Source organism: Peromyscus eremicus, chromosome 2 (genome assembly GCF_949786415.1).
Source record: "Peromyscus eremicus chromosome 2, PerEre_H2_v1, whole genome shotgun sequence".
Lineage (NCBI taxonomy): Eukaryota > Metazoa > Chordata > Mammalia > Rodentia > Cricetidae > Peromyscus > Peromyscus eremicus.
The window spans coordinates 146,093,890-146,112,598 of NC_081417.1; positions in this window are offsets into that span (position 1 = coordinate 146,093,890).

Below are 18,709 nucleotides of genomic sequence, written 5' to 3' on the forward strand. Positions count from 1 at the left end.
TTTTTAATGCATTAGACATTGCAGAAAGGAAAAGTACCGGAGATGTTCAAAAGTGCCTCGTTGTGGGGTGGGAGCTGGCTGATACAGGGCTGAGTCAGATAATGCAGGAGGTTCAGGAGGACTCTGGATGATGTTTGTGGCTGGGGACCAACTCTTTCCTCGTCATGAGCTGCTGTGCCTGTAAGCGATAACTCCTGTCCTGTTTCCTAGAGACCAGGAAATGGTGGGGTGGCCCCGTGAGTGCTCAGCGGAGGTATCAGGTGCTGTACAGAGTGACAGAAGGCTCAAAGCCAGCAACTGGGGATGCTATATCACACAGGGCCGTGTTGCAGGCTTTCAGAGCCTTTGATATGCTGGGGAATACAGCCTTTAGAAAGTTCACCCTAGACCACCTTGGGATAGGCTGTTTCAGGGAAAGCCACAAGGTCTGCATCAGCCAGCAGTACCACCGGGCCAGGGAATGATCTAACCGTGGGAGACTTTACAGGGGTATGTTAGAGGAGAAAGTACAACAGTTCAGAAATCCACACTGTGGGCCTGAAGTTGTTAGGGTCAAAGCCTGGGCCGTGACAGCTCCAACCAACCAGGCCCAGCCAATTAAAGAGAAGGGTAAAATGGGGGGGGGCACATTAGGAAGGAGAACAAATAAAGGACTAGTGACCCCAAAGTCCATCTTCAGGTCCTGACATGAGGTTTAGGTTTAAATAGAGAACAAGAGGTGGGCAGCTCAGCAGTCCTGGTCAAGTGTCTGTCCTGCCCATCACCCACCCATCACGGTCTGGGTCCTGCCCATCACCCGCCCATCATGGTCTGGGTCCTGCCCATCACCCACCCATCACGGTCTGGGTCCTGCCCATCACCCGCCCATCACGGTCTGGGTCCTGCCCATCACCCACCCATCATGGTCTGGGTCCTGCCCATCACCCACCCATCACGGTCTGGCTTCTAGTCGCTCCCGCAAGGAGATCTGACTTTGGGAATCTTACAGTGGGAATCTTTTCTCTGGCACCAGTCTTCAGCTTTTTCCTTCTCTTAGTTTGAGACTCCTGGGGACCTTCTGGTTCCTTGGAAACCATTGTTTCTGAAAGGGACGTGGGTGTCTCTTTAGAGTACCTTCATTCCTGCCAGGGCGGTTGCAAACTGACTCTCTAGAAAATATGGTGATGATTCGACTTTTAAATAGTCACAGGATTCACGCACTGGGTGTTTTCCTGCCTTTGCTCAATGAGCCCCACAGATGCTAGTATGAAACCCATTTAACAAATGCAGAAGCTAAGGCCCAAAGAGGTTGGTGCACATGCCCGAGATTACCCACCCTGGGTTCAAACCCAGGCAGCCTGCATGGGAGCAGTCACACCTCACTGCAACAGGGCAGCTGAACAGAAATCTGGGTTTAACCCCTATGTCAAGGAACACTCTTTGGCTCCCTTCCACCACGCATCCACGAGCACAGGTCACGTGGTCCCAAACAACTCTAGAAAGGAAGAGGAATGTAGGGGTAGGGGGCAAAACCGGCTCTGTGCTTTCTTGCAGAGCTCATTAATAATGGCTCTGTTTTGGTTGTGTCCCCAGAGGGATGGGTCTGGGGGCCCAGAGGATGAGGCCGTGGAACCTGGCTGTGGATGCTCAGAAGGCACTGGGCCATCATCTCCACAAGGATAGAAATGGGAAAGAGAGAGGGGACTCAGCCAGAGCTGAAGGGCCTGAAGAATCCTTCAAAGCTCGATCAACCCCAGGTCCACACCAAGCCCCTGCCTGGGGTTACTGCCTGGGGTTCAGGCAGGAAAGAGAGAGCCAAATGTGAGGATGTGGGAACATGGGAGCCCATGGTGGGTACCCTGAGACAACCCTACAGACCAGGCATGGACATCCCAAGCTCTGAGTGTGGCCCCTGTGACCTTGCCAGCCTGACCAGGCCCAAGGCCACCCAGAGCCCCAGAGACTTGGCCTGGAGCAGTAGACCTGGGGGGCAGGAAGTACCACACCCTTCCTGCCCTGCCTGTGTGGACAATGGAGCTGGTGATAAAGACTTTTGGACTTCTGGAAGCTTCTAAGAGGCCTTGATGAACAAGAGTAGAGGGACTATAGCTCAGTCAGTGACCGGGGCTAGGGCTGAGGTCAGTGACACTAGACAAGGAACCAAGCTAAGACCAAGGTTGGGGCCTGGTTTGTGGCATCTGGGGTTTCATGTCAGGGACACGAATGTCCTGTTCATGGTACATACCACAAAGGGTGGAATCTGTGAGCACTTCGGCCAGTGGAGGACTTCAGGTAGATTCACTTTCAAGTTCACCAGCCCCAGATTCCAAATTTCATCTCAGCTCTAGCACCTCCACCCAGAGGGCAGCACCCAACCTCCTTTGACTGGGTTTTGATCTCTGCGCTAGGGGAGAACAGCACCCACCTCCAGGCTGTCAGTATCAACAGAGAGAAGGCTGGGTGCCACGGGGATCCTGCAAAGGACACAGAGGCTGGTGACTAGCTCGGTCACTGTTGCTCTGCTGAGCCCAGCCTTGTCCCTGGGATGCCCTCCTACCCCACCCCACCCCACATACACACCATGTGCACAAGTGCGCGCGCGCGCGCGCGCGCGCGCGCGCACACACACACACGCACATGCACACCCATTCTCTCCAGTGATGGGATCTCCAGCTTTGACGTTTTTACTCATTTTTCTGTATTTCCCAGTTTCTCACTGTACTCTGGTGATTTGCGTCCCAGGGTGGGTAGGATGGCAGCTCAATTAATGCTCCGTATTAACCCCATTGTTTAAACAGACAATAAATAAGAGAGGCCAAGCAAGGCAATTCCCCTGGCAAGCATCCCCCAGCTCCAGCTGCCCCAGGCCCTGACAGCACAACTCAGCCATTCCCATCCTCCCGCAGCCCCCAAGGTGCACCCCGTTCCTATGTGAAACTGGCCCTCCTTTATACGAGGTCAACACAACAACCAAAAGTTGACCCCAGAGCTACCTCATGCCGTATGCGCCTGGGCCCTGGGCCTTGGGCGTTGGACCCTGTGCCTGCTGACTGTGTGGTGTATGTGCACACAGCCTCATACAGACACACTCACTTCCTCAGTCAAGTTCACCACAATAGGAACCCCACCTGGGGGTCCAGAGAAGCTACGTGGGGGGGGGGGGGCAGCACGGGACCTGCTTTTCTAACCAGGAAATGTCTCATACTCTTAGAGGCCCCAGCTCTGTCTAAGCACTGATGTGACAGTGAAGGGGCCACTTTGAAGAGCAAGAGGGATACAAGGAGGCTGGTGACACCCTTCTGGGCTTTGAGCTCTTCAGGCCTCACACAGGGGCCCATTGGGGACCTTCCCGCCGTCACAGTCCCCTGTGCCAGAGCTGGGAAGCCTCTCAGGAGTGGTGGATCCACAGGGCTCTCGGGGTGGTGGGGAAAGACCATGCAAATGGGAAGTGTCCCCAGGGCCCTGGGCAACCCCGGAGTTCATTTTTGGCCCCTTCTTCCTGTGAGGCAGCCTAAAAAAGAACCCAGCTACCAGCAGGCATTGTGAGAGCTTCATTTTGGGGTGTCAGATACCCTCCCAGTACAGCAGGGATGAGGCCATTTGAAGGGCCTCCGTGGTACCTGAGCCCCGCTCCGCTCTGCAATGGAGACAGTGAGGTGGAAGAAGCTCCCAGGACACGAGAGGGGACTCCAGGCAGGATCTGGCTACCTACTGTCAGGCCAGAGTTTCACCTCACAAGGATAGGACTGTGGCCACCAACAGCTAGCTGCGGGTGTCACACAGCAGTAACTCTGCCACACGGGCCACAAGGCCTGGGTCCCTCGGCTCCCTGTGGCAGCAGCCTGTGGTGGAGAATCAGCAAATTCATTGTGGATGAGGCCCAGCCACAGGGTTTCTAGGACCTTCTGTCTGTCTTTTCTTCGGTAGGGCAGTAGACAACCACGCCCACCTCCTAGAACACAGATCTCCAGGATCTGGTGCCTGGTCAGTCAGCTTGTGGGTTATTCAAAGTATGAGGTGTGTTCAGCCTGAGGTCACAGCACCCTAAGACTGGGGTGACCTATGACTGTCCACTTGGAGCTGAACGACTCAGAGACTGATGACAGGCTTTGGACATGGCTTGAATGGAGCACCAGATAATGGGTGTTCTCAGCCTTGGCTGGAACCAGGAGGCCTTGGGTGTGGAAGGGCTTTCCTTGGGAAGAGAAGGGCTGTGTTCAGAGCTTCCTGCCTGGCAGGGACTTTGAGGTTCTGGCAGGGGACACTGGAGGAACAGCTGGAGGGCTAGTGAGCAGGCCACTCATTCCTGTCTCAGCCATCCCTGTCCCGGAATTTGTCCTGAGGGCAGTGGGGTCAGGGATGTGACAGACTCCATCCAAGGAGTGTCCCTCACAGTGACACCCCAGGCAGCTGGGCTGTTGGCCCGAGGGAACACGATGGTGGTCCAACCTGGAGCCCCCAGCTCAGCAGCCTCTGGTTGCTGCCATCATGGAGGGAACTCAGTGACACCAGGAACACACAGTATGGTGGGTTGTTTCAAAGAGCGTGTGCTGTGTGTTCTCGGCATTCTACAAAGATGCAAAGGAGTTGGGGGGGGGCAGGAAAAGCAACACAGAGGAAGAGTAGCGGCCAACGGGCAGACGCCAGCAACGGTTCTGGGTGGCAGGCTTGGGGTGGTTTTAATTTTCTTCTTCATAATTCTATTATTTTCCAATTTTTCCTTAATGAATAGGTATTATTTTCATACCCAGAAAAATATGTGTTTTGTCTTAAGAGACGAGGGGATGAAGGATCCTCTTCTCTCCTCTTGTGGACTCTGGACTCTAAAACTAAGGCCCAGAGTGGGAAAGGCAGGCTTCACTCATGTGCCCATTCTGCAAAGCTCCACCAGGCCAGAGAGCTGGACGTGACCCATGTCTGTCCTCAGGGCATCACAGTCCTGGGAAGGAGACAGACACCAGCAAGTCCTTATAGTACAGCAGGATAGGGAGCCAGGGGAGTGTAGGAGGAAGCTTCACAAAGTGGGGCGTGAAGATGGGGCTTTGGTGTATGATTAGGAGTTTGGCAGTCAGAAAATGAAGACACCATGGGCTAATAGACAAAGACCGCTGTGGCAAGAGGGTGAGGAGGGAGACAGAGCTGGAGCACCCTGCTCCTCTGAGCATTTGGCATTGCCCAGCTCTAGCACTCTGGCTGAGTCACCTCCTGGGCCTTGGTTTTATCCTTGGAAAAATGGGTTAATGATATCACTGGATTAGTGGAACATTAGAGAGAGCTCAGAACCGCTCTCGGCATGAGGAGGGATTGGTTTTTCTTTTGTTTCTGAGACAGGGTCTTGCTATGTAGCCCTGACTGGCCTAGAATTCATCTTCTAGACTAGGTTGGCCTCAAACTTGCAACAATCCTCCTGCCTCCATCTCCCAGGCTACTTCTTTCATCACACTTTATCCTGCCAGTGGTCTGAAGCCGAGGGGTCACTGGAGGTAGGCTGATGACTATAGCGTACATCCACTCGCTCCACCATTAGGTAGGCATGTGCTGAGTTCCCGGCCTGTAACCAGGACTTGCCTCAGATAAGGGGATGGAACAGAGGGGTACCCAGGGTAAACAAGGAAGCACGGCTGTACTGGGGCCAGGTTTATAGCTCTTCCATCTGCTCTGTCCGGGAGATTCCATTCAAGGTAAAGCTCTTGTCTCTCTGCAGCAAGCATTCTCTGGGGAAAAGCGGCCAGGGACACGAGACGCACCATTGCAGAGGTACTGATCTCTACAGAGGAGCCGGGACCCAGGGAGGTTCGCTATCTCGGTGACACAAACCGATACTACCTCTGGAGATCCCAAGTGAGGATCAGGGCAGGGTGGAGCTGCACTCTGATGCTGTGGGGCCTCCGTCTTCACTGGGTCCTGGCCTGCTCCCCGCCTCTGGTACCCATGTCCTTTACTCCTGGCCTCCATCCATTTTGCCATCCCGTGCTGATGGGTCAGGTCTTCTCACAATGCCAGCTTCTCTGCTGTCCCCACAGCCTGTCCCCTATGTCTCTCTCATCTCTCCATCATCTCCTCCCCACCCACCTGCGCAGCCCAGGGTAGTCTCCAAGCCTTTACCGTCACAGCATCCGGCCGGCTATCCCTGATCTTGGGATAAGGACATGGACATCATGTCCTGGGACTATGATTCTGCCGGCAAAAGGGGCTCAGAGAAGGAGGAAGTACCAGGCAGGGCTGAGTTGACTAATGCAGATGGACAGAGGACAGGCCGGGGCCCTGCAGCAGGGAGTAGGAGAGACCAGCATGTTGAAGACCTCTGTGGGCAGATGGGCCAATGGAGGGCCAGTGTAGAAAGAGACCAAGACAGCTATGGAAGGCTGCAAGCCACACACAGTCCCACGGAGGCCAGTCAGAAGGGGACAGATGATCAGTGACACCCCCGCCCCTCCTCGTCCTCCACTGCCCCCACCCCTGTCCCCAGTACCACCCCCGTTCTCCCCAGTCGCCATCCACTCTGAGTACTCACTTCACAAGTTAATAGAAAGCTGTAGTATCAGCCAACCAGCACTCGGGAGGCAGAGCCAGGCGGATCTCTGTGAGTTCAAGGCCAGCCTGGGCTACAGAGCGAGTTCCAGGACAGGCACCAAAACTACAGTGAGAAACCCTGTCTCGGGGGGGAAGAAAGAAAGAAAGAAAGAAAGAAAGAAAGAAAGAAAGAAAGAAAGGAAGGAAGGAAGGAAGGAAGGAAGCTGTAGTATCTACCACAATGACAGGTAGGGAACAGCGTATTTAAAAGAAGGCCCCAGCCATAGCACCAGGGGACCAGCAGTGTTTACTGACATCAAGGGCCAGACTTCTTAAAGCTAGTCCCAGATTAGAGAGGGTTCTCTGAAGCATGAGGAATTGACTTACAAGTTTTTAAAAAACAAACAAACAAACAAAAACAACAACAACAAAGCTGGGGTGGGCAAGATGGCTCAGTGGGTAAAGGTGCTTGCTGCCAAGCCTGATGACTGAGTTCGATCCCAGAGACCTATATAATGGAGGGAGAGAACCAGCTCCCACACATTGTCCTCTGACTTCCATACGTGCCAGACAGAGCATGCACACTAATAAATAAATGCAATACAATTTTGTTTTAATTAGAAGGAAACTGCCCACTCAGGTTAGTAGCATGTCGTAGCCCTCCGCGGTCTCCCATCTGGCCACTCAGCATCCTGTTGCTTCAGCACACCCTCTCCCTTCTCCGGACCTGTGCCTCTAGCACGATGGACATGGGGATATTCTGTCCAAACCCAGTGTGGACCAATTGCGAGTCTCACATCTGAAACCTGATCCTGGGGATCTTGGGGTTTTGTATTTTTTGAGGGAAGGCCTCAGGTAGCAAAGAATGGCCTCGAACATCTGATCTTCCAGGTCCACCTCCCCTGTGCTGAGATTATAAACCTGCACCACCATCTCTAATTTTTTGGGGTGCTTCGGAGAGTTGAGTTCAGGACTTCCTGGTGCTGGGCAATGTTCTCACCAACTGAGCTACATCCGCAGTCCAGATCTAGGACAAAGAACCTCTGATTTGGGCAGATCCCTTAACTCTGAGGAGCAGCAGGGTCCCCATGTGTAAGTGAGGGGTGGGGGGTCCCAAACCTATGTGGCACACAGAGAATAGGAGGACAGTAAGGGAACACAATATCCCACAGCCTTCCGGTACCCGGAAGCCCCTTCTCCTGACCCTCTCAGGGTGTGGCTGGCTGGCTGTGGGTCTCCAGCCTCCAGACCCCCCTCCCCACTGCCAGCGTAACCCCCGACTCCCCGGCCTCCCCCACGTGCTGGGTGGCAAGGCTCTGCCACAACCACATGAAAAGCCATTTCCCCGGGGTGTCCCCACACCTGGGAAAGCCGGCAGAGCGCCCAGCGCGGCCCCGCCCCGCGGCTGGAACACCGGGCGAGATCAATGCGGCCGGCGGGGCGTCGCCACCTTGTTCCAATCAGGGCCGGGCGCCTTCCGCTGGGGACCATGCCCAGCGCCAGCCCTGGTGCTCCCAGGCGCAGCCTATGGCCTGCAGGAGAGCCGCAGACACCGGGCTTGGGCTGAATCGCTACCCCTCTTCAGCCTCAGTTTCCTCGCTGAATCTGCCGCCTCTGGTTCGTTCTCAGGGCTAATGTGGGGAAACAGAAGAAAGACAGAGGATGTGCAGACAGGGTGACAGGAGCCCGTGGGGAAGGAAGCCCGTGTTCCGGGTGAGCCCTGCTACCAGCTGCTGGCTCTTTAATCCTCCCCAGCCCTCAGGTCACCTCCTCCAGGAGGCCCTGGCTGCTCTAAGGCATCAGTGGCCATCCCTCAGCACCAATCTCTCTTCCCATCTGTTTCAGCAAAGTCTTCTGTCTTCCCTACCAGCTGCCAGGCTCCTTGCCGCATCCCCAGCACCCGTAGCATTTTGCGTGTGCCTGATGTAAGAGGACGTGGAATTTGGTACCTCCCACCTCATCTCTGTTTTTCTTTATCTCTACAACTCTCAAGCCCAGGACTGTAAACCTGGCCCTGGGGACCAGGTTGGGGTGAGGACAGAGCAGGTCTTTAAGTTGAAGGCTCTGACTGAGCTTCTGAGATGGGCTGGGAGAGAGACCCTGGGCCTGAGGACATTTGTGAGCATGTGAAAGAGGGGTATGCCACACTCTCAACAGTAAGAAACTCCCCAACAAATAACAAAGAGCACCCCTGTCTGAGCCTCTGGCCAGGATAGTGGGGCAGGGTTTATGAACCCACTCCAGCCCAGGGTCAGCTGCCGACATCCTCAACATCTCCCTCCCCAAGGACCACAGTCAGGCTGAGAAGGAAGGACAGCCAGCCGCTCAGTGTGCAGGACTGCTTAGCTGAGAATCTTCCTGATCAGTCCTTGCCATCCACCCTTGCTGGCCTTCCATCCCTGGGGCCCCTGTGGAGCCAAGGCCACAGGTCTGTCCTGCTCTCCAGAGTCTGTGCTTGGCTCTGACACTCTCGGGGTCGTTGTGAACTTGAACCAGTCACCAGCTTTACCTCAGCTTCCTCCTGTGAGAAGAAGGTGATGATGGAGGAGCCTAACATCTAAGACAGCTGAACTAAGTACATGAACCCTGCAAAAATATATCTGGCGTATACTGTTGGGAAAGAGGGTTCATGGGTGGAAGTGGGGGTGCAGCTGCTGCACATAACAACACAGTGTCAACACCCAGAGCACTCCTCCACGCCCCCGGCTGGAGGCTGAATCCCCAGGCTGAACCCGCTCTCACCTGTGAAGTGAACCATGGCAGGGACCTGGAGCGTTGTTGGTATTGGAGGAGGCCCCAGGGAGCATGCTCAGTGGGCACTGGGCACCTGCTGGGTACCAGGAGATGCCAATGAGTGAGCCTGCTGCCATGAGATGGCCTTAAGAACTACCAGGCGATTGTGTCGGAGCTAGGTGGTGGATTGGCAATGTAGTTGAAACAGGGATTTGGCCAAGAATAAAGGGATGCAACTGGGGCTGGGGGCAGTGGCTCAGTGAAGCATCGCTTGCCTGGGACGTGGGAGGCCCTGGGTTCAATCCCAGGTACCAAAATAAATACAGAAACAAAAACTCAAAGGGTAAGCAGTTGATGCACCATGGACAGTCATATGGCAATGCAATGTAAGCTTTCGTTAGCTGGGTTTTTGTAGTTGTTGCTGTTGTTTTTGAGACAGGGTCTGACTATGTAGCCCCAGGTGGCCTGGACCTCACTATGTAGACCAGGCTGGCCTCGGACTCACAGAGATCCGCCTGCCTCTACCTCCTGAGTGCCGTGATTAAAGGTGTGTGCCTAAATGTAAGCTTTTTTAATCTGTTTTTTTCTCCCAGAGGTCTGGAAGACAGAGAACCTTTTAAGACATTTTCTATATATTTATTTATTGACAGGATCTCATGTAACCCAGGCTAGCCTCAAACTCAGTATATAGCAGAGGATAATCTTAAACTCCTGATCTTCCTGCTCCGTATTTCAAGTACTGGAATTACAGGCATACATCACTATACTTTGGTTTAAAAAAAATTTTTTTGAAACATGATCTATTATGTAGCTCTGGCTATCCTGAAATTCTCTATGTAGACCAGGCTGCCCTTGAACTCACAAAGACTCACCTGCCTCTACTTCCTGAGTGCTGGGATTAAAGACAGACTCAACTCAACTCAGCCGGCTTAATTTTTTTAAATATTTTGCTTATCTTTAAAATATTTTATTGTGGGCTGGAGAGATGGCTCAGAGGTAAGAGCACTGGCTGCTCTTCCAGAGGTCTTGAGTTCAATTCCCAGCACCCACATGGTGGCTCACAACCATCTATAATGAGATCTGGCGCCCTCTTCTGGCGTGCAGGCATACATGCAGGCAGAACACTGTATACATAATAAATAAATCTTAAAAAAAAAAAAAAAAAAAAAATATTTTATTGTAAGCCAGGCGGTGGTGGTGCACAACTTTTAATCCCAGCACTTGGGAGGCAGAGGCAGACGGATCTCTCGTGAGTTCGAGGCCAGCCTGGTCTATCTACAGAGCGAGTTCCAGGATAGCCAGGGCTACACAGAGAAACCCTGTCTCAAAAAACAAAAACAAACAACAAAAATGATTGTAAGGTTTTAAGTAAAGAAGTGTATATGAAGTATGAGTCTCGTTGAAAGGTGAAAGGACATTGACAAAGCAGGCCTCTGTGCCCACTTCAGACTTAACTGCTTAAATGACTACAGTGATGACCGGACCCCACCCCTACCCCAAGGAGCCTCTCTCCAGCCACACCCCTCCTTGCACCTTCCATGGTGTGGGGGGGATCCCTGTGTATACTGTGCTCTTTCTAAACTAATCTTTATTATATTTATTTACTTATGGGGGGTGCACATGTGCCACAGCTCACATTTGGAGCTCAGAGGACAACTTGCAGGAACTGGTTCTCTCCTGCGACCACGTGGGTCCCCGGAGATCGAACTCAGACCACGAAGGCTTAGCGGCAAGCGCCTTTGCCAGCTGAGCCATCTCACCAGCCTGGCTGTGTAGGGTTGTGAGAGTGAGAGCTTGGCAGACGTGCAGACCAACCCTGGGGGACCTGAGGGAGTGAGGCTGAGGAGAGTCCTCAGAAGGTGACTCGTTCTCCCCATGTGAAGGGTGAGCAATCAGCCTCAGAGAACTCCTGTCTCACAGCCTGAACCAGAGATGGGGTTCCAAGGCTGGAACTCAGCGGGGTCAGAATGCAGCCCCGGAGTGTCTCTCTCGTTTGTTCAATAAACCGTTAGCTGGCCCTGCCTGGTGGAACCTCCTGCCCCACTTGACAGCTGAATTCACTGTCTAAGGTCCTGCTCTCAACTTGGGGGGTTCTCACGGCAGTCTCCCCCACACCAAGGTCCCCAGGAGTGTCACAGGGCCTTAACCAAGGGGTTCAGCGGTTCCCCTTCATGGGGGTACCGGCTATAGGAGCTGTGGTCTCTAGCCCCCGTGTGCCAGGCCTCACACTCCATTTTGAGCACAAGAATGTTCCCCTCTTTCAGGTGAGGGAGCTGCAGCCGAGAGGGGAATGTGTCACTCTAAGCAGGAACCCAGTGTCCAGCCCAGGCTAATAATCTGCCCTCCAGGACTGGAGGTGCAGGGGTGGGGAGGGTGCAGATGGGGGGAGGGGGGTCCTGCTCCCAGGTAAAGTCATCTTTCTTTGAACCAGGCAGATGGGCTCCTCTGGCCCTGGGACACTCTGGGGGAGGTGTGAAGCTCAGATGTGGTGTGGGGCAAGGATCTCTTCCCACTCCACCTGCCCACCAGGTCCACCGTCTGCTCTCCCCTCCTGTTACCCAGTGGTGGCACAACCCTGAGATGGGGCCCTTGCTCCGGAAGCACATGCTGTCAACACTGGTGGGGAAGGAGGTGTGGAATGTCTCCGTCCACTAATGCTGTTCTAATGAAATGCCTGAGCCGGGGTCACTTACTCCTTCCACTCCAAAGAGAGCAACCCCGAGACCAAGACACCACAGAGCTGGTGAGGTGTTCATCGCTCTGCTTCCAAGATGGCACCTGCTCTCCAGAACAGTAGGAGAGGGCAGAAAGAGCCTCGGCTGCTTCCCACTGCTTTACGAGACGCCAGTCCATTGGCCACTGATGCACACAGCTCTGGTGTAAACCCTTTCCAAAGACCTTACCTCAGTCCTAAGGCCACAGTAAGGAGGAAGTCTCTGCAGTGAAATGGGGCCATGCAGACCACAGTGGGGATCGGTAACACCTGTCAGGAAGTATGGCTGTGACTTCCACACTGGGCACTTGAGGTTCCTCACAGGCCAGTGTGGCTAGGGACATGGGATGAAAGCAAATGGAGCGAGTGCCCAGAGCCAGAGGCGGGGCCCTGCCAGGACCCTGTGCAACCTGGGTAATTGAGTGACCTTGCCTAGCTCTCAGTTTCTCCAGCCACGGGATGGACAATGAGCAGACCTACTGTAGGTGAGTAGATTCTAGGTGTCTTAGGGATGAGGCCGCAGCCAAGCCACTGTGTCCCTGAAAGAGAGCCCGAGGCCCAGGGGAGGAAGGGACTGCTCTGACTCACCTGTGGCACCACAAGAGTGGTTCCTCTGGAGTCACATAGACAGTCAGGTCTAGGAGCCTCCGGCTCAAGCCAGGCCATAGGACCCGACGGCTGCTGAAGCTGTTCTACATCCCAGGCTCAGGCCAATGACCCACACAGAGGTTAATAAATGTCACAAACTGTCATAGAACCACTCCACAGCCCAGCTCTGTGGACACAGGCCAGGTCCACACTAACCAGACTCTCCCTGTTGTTTATCTTGTACTTTCTATTATTTGGTAAAAACAGGGGAGGAGCCTGACTGTGCATGGCCACCTGGCCCAGGGGCGAGTAGGGAGCACTGCAGAATAATGCAGAGCAGTTAGGAGCACTTGCTTTGGGGCTCAGGAGGGAACTCAGTGGATAACGTACCTGCTGTTCAAGCACGAGGACCCGAGTTCAGATCCCCAGCATTCATGGAAATGCTGGGTGAGTGTGACAGCCCAGTCAGAGGCAGGGGTCCCCAGAGCAAACTGGCTATCCAGGCAAACTGTACGGTGAGCTCTCGCTTCAGTTTAGAGATCCTGCCTCAGTGAATAAATAATCAAGTAACCAAGGAAGATTCCCGATGTCAACCTTGGGCCTCCGCGTGTGCTTATGTGTGTGCCTACACACAAAGAAACACACCTCCTTTTGTAGTCTGGGAGTTCAAATCTTGACTTCCTTGGGCATGTGATGCCTCTGGGCCTCTGTTCATTCCACAAGTTGTTTTGACATTCACCTAAGCTACTAAGCAAAAGAAGCAATGTGTGCTCAGGACACCCTTCCACCCTGCATGCCAAGCCATGGCATGGGGTGGGTACCTGACCGGTCTATGACCAGGAATGGCAACATGACTTGGGGGACCCCATGAAAAATAAAAATACAGGTCCTTGTTCAACAGGTACTAAAACTTTCAAAGTTGCTGTGGCGGAACATGCGTTCAACGTAGTGTGTGCCCTTCCTAAGAACGGGGCCTGGTGACACCACACGGGTCACACCCTAGGGAGCTGGCACCACCTCAGAGACAGCCAGGGAGCTGAGACCCAGCCCAGGTGGAGGAGCTGAGGCCCTTCCCTCGCAGCTAAAGGCCTTCCACTGGGGCCAACCCTGTTCTCTGTGCTGCCTGCGGCTGTGAGGGTGACCGCCGGGCCCTGCCACTGTCGGTGGTCATGGAGGAGGCATAAAAGCCTGACTGTTCTCCACCTCGGAACGCCTGTTTTTATCTCAGGCCATGCATACAGTACATAGCTGCTTTCTTTCCGCAGAGGGCTGCATTTTTTTCTTTTCCAAGGGCGACGCTGGAAAAGCCATGTGGCTTTTATTGCTGGCAGGAATGTCGGCAGCGTTCCTCCCCACCACATAAATGGAGCCGTCGTCCTCAGCCTTGTACGGCCGAGGCTGCTCCCCTTCGAGCCATCAGCCCCTGAGATTAATTAAAGTTTCACAAGGACTGACAGGCATTAAGACCTTTTTAGAGAGGTGGAAAGTCCCTAATAGGACCCCGTGGCCCAGGCACTGCTGGGTGGGCTTCAGGGACAGGGGGGGTCTAGAACTGACCGAAGATCAGGGACCCAGCCAGCAGGATGTGCCCAGGCTCTACCCTGGTCTAGGCTGTGATCGGAACAAAGCCCCTTCCCGCCCTAGGTCTTGGTTCTGCCATTTGACAAAGTCGGGGTCTTGAACTCGATGTCTTAGGTCCTTCGTTTGTGACACTAGAATTCTGAAGCCAGCCCAGGACTCCTCTGCCAGGCTTCTAATTCTGTCCCACGGTGGCGGATGTCACTTCTCCAATCTGATTCTGCCCCATGAGACAAGCAGAGCGGTCAGGAACATGGGCTCTGGGGTCACGCTGCCTGGACAGAATCCCAGCTCTGTGGTTTCCCTGCTGTGCAGCCTTGTGTAAGTTTCTTAACCTCTCTGTGCTTCTGTTTTTCTCCCTTGTAAAATGGACATGATTGACAACGACCCCCAAAATGCTTTAAGGCGGCATAAGTGAGCATGAAGTGTGGAATGTGACAGAGGTGACAGCCTCTTACAGGAGCTCTTCCTGTCCCTGTCCACTGCAGCTGTCACCCTCTGCTGTGCGGGGATGGTCGGCACGGAGCTGAGGGGAAAGGACAATTCTTGGTGGGGGTCAGGACCCCCTTGGGCTCCATGTGCAAAGTGGGGGGTCCCTGTTGTAGTGCGGCCAGCAAACAGGGTGCTGGTGAGGAGTCACGGAGACTGTTGATCTAGTGCGTGGTGGGTTGGGGGGAAGAAGCACATTCTTCTGGGAGCCCAGGTCTTCCTGGGAGCCCAGAGACTGAAATCTCTGCCCCGCAGAGGCCCAGGGAAGCTGAGTGCACAGCAGAGGGTCCAAGAACCCGGGCTCTCAGCTTATACAGCCACCAGGAGGGTCAGCGACTGAGCACTGCCGGGCTGGACCAACTCCCTCCAGATATGGAGGCTGCAGTGGACTTCCTCCCCACTCCCAGAACCCAAGGAGCCTCTTCAGAATTGATCTGCATCCAAATAGGAGGGAGGGGAGGAAGTGGGTCCCCATCCTCTAAGGTGATCGGCTCTGGGAGTGCGCAAAGGCTCATAGACCAAATCTGTCTGGTGTCCCCGGGGTTGGAGAGCCAGCTGGAACCAAGGACTACTTAGGAAGCACACGCTCCTCCTTCAGATAGGAGCCCGAGGCGGGAGGGAAACTCTGGCCCTTCCCACTTTTCCCTGGGTGCTGGGGTCGCATCCTCCGTCCCTTGTTGGACACTGAAGCACAGCTCTCACCAGGGGTCTGCGTTCAGCCCTGGCTGCACCTCCCCGCTTCCTCAGCCTTTCTGAGGTATTTTCTCTGTCCTCTGGGTTTGAAGGGTCAGCTGAAGCCACATTCCCGTTACAACGAATGGGGCCGAGTGCTGCTCTAGGAGACTGCAGTCGTAGAGGTATCTCAAGGCCCGCACCCTGTCTGATCCTCGGTCAGGCCTCAGCCACTCCCATTTGAGGACCAGACTCCCACAGAGCCAGGAACGGTATCTCAGCGCCCAGCTCCCCCTGGCTCCCCTGACCCTCTGTCTGGCTGTCCCTTCTGCAACTGGAAAACACACCCATCCTCCCACCCATTCTGGATCCTTCCCTCCAGTCACGCAGGAGAGGTGACCCCGGAGTCGGAACCTCTGAAGTAGGGGTTCCCACCTTTCAGGAATTTAGCTATATATTTACCTGTTCCGTCACTGGTTCTGATTGGTTCAGTATGTGCGCACGGCCAGGTTATAGGACATCTTTTGTATTTGGATATTTTATATCGTGTATCTGAAAAACGGGATGCAGAGTTCCGTTTACTAACAGCTCTTTCTTTTGGGCTTTCTCTTTCTCGGCCTCCCGAGGCTCACGACTTCTCCCCTCCCGGCCGGAACTGCTTATCTTCCTTCCAATGAAAGGGCGTTAGATGGAAGTCTACTGAGACTTCCAGGGACTAGGCTGGAGGCAGGCTCCACATTGGGTCCCTCGCACGTGGGTGTCAGGACCAGAATGGAGAAATTCAGTTTCTAAAAGGAACAGACACCTGGGGGGTGGGGTGGGGGTGGGGGAAACTATGGTGTTGATGATGCTTAGGTCACTTGCTGCTTAGGTCAGGGCTGCTTGTGGGACGGTGGTGGTGAGAATCCCGGAGCCTGGAAGGCAAGAAAGCCCTCGAAGGTTGCCTTCAGTGCTGGCTCTGTCTAAAGGCAGGCACCAGACAGTCTTTAGGCCCCAGGTAGCCCTCCGTCCAGCCTCGGAGGAAGGAGGGGCAAGATGACCACGGCCATAGCCTGGTCTCTGAGTCCCAGCAAGCTGTGTGGAAGCTAAAACCTGATGGATGTTTCACAGTTGAGGGTGTGGCACTTGCCAAAGACGCTTGGAATGATAGAGCATCCCTCTGTGCTAGGCTTGTGCCAAGCACTTCACACATTATCCCAGATGCAGCTGTTATCCCCTCTACAGCTATCATTTGATGCAGGGTCCCTGGACCAGAGTGATGAAGAAATAAGTAATAAACAGACTAAGTAATAAACCTAAATAAATACGCATAGCCCAGAAACAGGTACTCCAAAGCCCACCCTCCCCAGGCTCCAGACTCCCGAGGAATCAGTCCCACTCAGTCCTTCCCGGAGACGGGCAGCGCTGCGTTGCCAAGAGGCCATTAGAACCCTCTCTAGGTGGGGGTCCCTCTCTGGAGAGGAGCCTGCTGTAGATGACCCAGGCTGGGTCCAGTTTACCCAGCAATGCACAGACACGCGAGAGGGGAGCTCTGGTCTCTGCTTCCCGACACGAGGTGCTCTTAGATGGGGACGTTTGAGAGAAAGCACACTATTGTCCATCAGTAGGACAGAAAGGCAGAGATCACATGCGTGCAGGGTGGGGAAAGGAGAGGGTGTGATGAGTCCCGGTTGGTGGCAGGAGCTCTCCCGGTCTGAAAACCGACAGTGTGAGATAGGTCTAGGTTTGTCAGTCTAGAGCAGCAGAAGGAAGCTGGGTGGGGGTACCAGGCGGATCTAAGGATGAAAGTCTGTTTCTTCTGTCCTATCCTCAGAATGGGTCTCGGAGCAGAAATAGGAAAACGGTGTTTTCTCTCTGTTGGAGAGAGTTCTGCTGGTCGCAGGCCCTTTGGTGTCTGAGACTCCAGAGGAGGGCACCTAACACTGAGGGCCAGGGCAGGCAGCCCTCGGACTAACACCACGCCATCCGTTTGTCCGATACGTGGCCGCAGATACTGTGAGGAGTCGGGCAAACGAACACTCTTCTGGAAGCAGCTCTTTCCCGGCACCCGGCCGCTTGGAAAACCGAGGCGCTGCAGCTGGAGCACATCTGTGCCCTGATCCTGGCAGGGCAACTGAGCAGCCAGCAAGGCGCCAGCGCCAACTAGTGGGAGGTTCCCGTCACTGCTTCGGCCCCGGAGACCCAGCACCCGCGACCTCGGGCTGCATATTCGGAGCCAACACTTCCCCAGCCCTTGATTCTGGTGCCCACAGTGGGCCGGCGCCTTCCAAGGGCTGTAGCTGAGTCCAGATCCGGGGTCAGACGCCGGGTCCCCCCGGAGCCTCATTCTCTGGAAACTCGTTTGTTAACTTGCTGGAAGGACAGAAAGAGAAATTAGGCGGAGAGGCTAGTAAATGGGGCAGATGCAAACTGGAACCTCTCGATAAATCGAATTTACACACCATTGAGGCAGCAGGTCACAGCCCGCAGAGTAGGTGGCTCGTCGTGGGTCTGGACCCTATCTGGTGGCAAGCGGTGGTCCCTTCCTAGGGGAGCCCCCTGAGGGCACACGTACCATAGCCAGGCTCCCAGGATTTCCTCTAGTCCCGAGGCTTTCGCCTGAGCTTCTCACGCGCAAGGACCTCGGCCCAATGATGGGCAACCCCGAGTGATTGGTTCTCTAAAATGTCCAGTAAGCGACCCTCACGGTCCCTTGCTTCCTTGATAGCCTGAGGCGCTGACTTGAGGCCCAGAGAGGAGTGTAGGACAATTCTCCTGGCGCTCCTCAGATTCGGGGCCAGAGCTTGTCCCCACTGTCGTGCGCCTACGGCCTGATTTCGTTTTTGACAAAACGGAGTGTGCTAGGCTGAGATCCAGGATGAAGTCTTGATGTCGCCGTCGGATCCTAGGTAGTGTCGCTCTTGGGGCTTGGAATTGGTCGTTATATTCGCGTCCACTGCCGCTGGCAACGAAAACGCAGTCGAATTTCCAAAGCACCGAGAGAAACCCGGGCGTTCGTTCGTTCCCGCAGTCCAGGGAGTGCACCTGGGGGATGGCCCCCAGTGACGGTGGGCTTCGTCGCTCCGGCTCGCCTCCCCTCTGTAGACCTATAGTTGTCGGTCTGTGCACCCAAGCTAGGCCTGGAGACCGGAGAGGGGAGAGTTGCTGGCATTGAAGTCCAGGAGCGGCTGGGCCACCCCGCATGAATAACAATGGAGACCCGGGGACCGATTTTCCACAGGGTCCCTGACGACGCTGTACATCACAGCAACCAGGGCCAAGAAGACGTGGCTCTGCCCTAGGAGGGCCCCCCTTACCACCCACAGGGAGAAAGCAGTCCGGCTCCTCTCCAAGCCACTGACAAGTTTTCTTCCTGCCACAGACCCTTGTCTCCTTCCACGACACGGGAAGGTGGCTGCACGCATTGGGGGTGACACCAGAAAACACACGTGTTGCAGGCCCTAC